Raw genomic sequence first — 1619 nt, 5'->3', positions numbered from 1 at the left:
GGCAGGCACCGGGGGACAGGACCCGGAGCACGGGCATGGGGGCTCCCCTCAGCCAGGGGCACGGTGAGACCCACCAGCGTAAAAAGAAGAGACGCTTTCATGCAGAGAGATGCAGCTGGATCAGCGGACAGGGTGTGAGGAAGGGGTGGAAGATTTCTTCTGGTGGTTTCTATCCTTGTGAAAAGGGAGGGAGACCATCAGCTGAGGGCGGGGTGGGGAAGAGCTGTGGGAAGACTAGAATTGGAGGGATGGTCATTCTAGGAGGCAGGCCTGAGTGGCCGACGCGTGCGATGGACGCAGGTGGATCGATGGTGCTGGCTGGGTCGAAAACAAGAAAGGACGATCTACGCCAAGGGAATGGAGTCGCTCGAGTGACGAGGCGGCTGGTGGTGTCGTCTGCTGAGAAAGGGACATAGGCGAAATGGCGGGTCCTGCAGGGCAGCCAGTCCAAACGCCCACTAGGCGGTGGGACATAGAGGACCCTCAGGAGGTAGAGCGCAGCAAAGGGTTCCTGTCGGTCAGCGTCATTCTGAGGGTCATTCATACGGAAGCCATCGTGGATCAGGACACCGGGGAGAGTGTGCAGGAGGAGAGAGCGGGGGCCCGGCCACTGCATGCCGGGAAGCATGGCCCCCGAAGCGGGGAGCCGGGGAAGAGCGATGGGAGGTGAGAAGACTCTGGACGGCGGGGACAGGGTTCAGATGAGAGCAAGAGGGGGAACGGCTAGCGAGAGTTCAAGAAAAGGGATGTTTGCAAGAAGACGGTGGTCGGCCGCGCCAAACGCCACAGAAGGTAGAGGGAGAGAAGAGACCAGCGGATGTGCCAATGTGGAAGTCACTCGTATTCCTAGCTGGGCCGATGTCAGTGTGGCAGGAAGGTCGCAAGCCAGCGGGCCTGGTGTGGAGGGGTGAATGGTAACGGAGGGAGTGTGGCCGTGAGTGTGGGACAGCCTTCCCAGAAGGCTGGCCGGGAAGGGACGGGGAGATGGGACAGGAGCAGAAGGGGCTGTGGGGGTGGCGTGCGCACGGGACGGTGTTCAGGTGGCAGCGGTTTGAGCCTGTGTGCACCTGTGAGGTGGGTCCCACCTCAGCGAACAAGGACACCTGCCTGCTCTTCCAGGGGCTGGGGCCACAGCCACGAGGAGAAGAAGGTCCCTGCCCACCAGGAGCTAATCGTCTAGAACGACAGACTAGCACACCCATGCGGAACCGGAGGCGGTGACAAACGCTGAGGAGAAACCGAGGTGGCGGCTGGGAGCGGCACCCAAGGAGAGCTTCCCGGCACAGGTGGCATCTGACCAGAAGCCCGAGGGGACAGAGGAGGCGAGCGGAGCCCTGGCGGAGTCATTCCAGGCAGAAGGAGCATCGAAGTTGGCAGTCCAGAAAGAGGAGCGCACTGGGCACTTGGTGAGAACTGCGAGGAGGAGAGGGCGGCTGGGGGAGGGGGCCGCGCCACCCCGGAGGGGCGAGCGTTAGACAGGGCCCGGGGCTCGCAGAACCTCGGAGACCGCGGTAAGGACCTGCTTGTTTACACTCACCACACACACACATGCACATGCATATATTCACACCACACGCACACGCACGCAAGCACACACGTGCATACATGCACACACATAC

Source organism: Pteropus vampyrus, unplaced genomic scaffold (assembly GCF_000151845.1).
Source record: "Pteropus vampyrus isolate Shadow unplaced genomic scaffold, Pvam_2.0 Scaffold392, whole genome shotgun sequence".
In the NCBI taxonomy this organism is placed as follows: domain Eukaryota; kingdom Metazoa; phylum Chordata; class Mammalia; order Chiroptera; family Pteropodidae; genus Pteropus; species Pteropus vampyrus.
Note: the sequence above shows the minus strand (reverse complement) of the source record.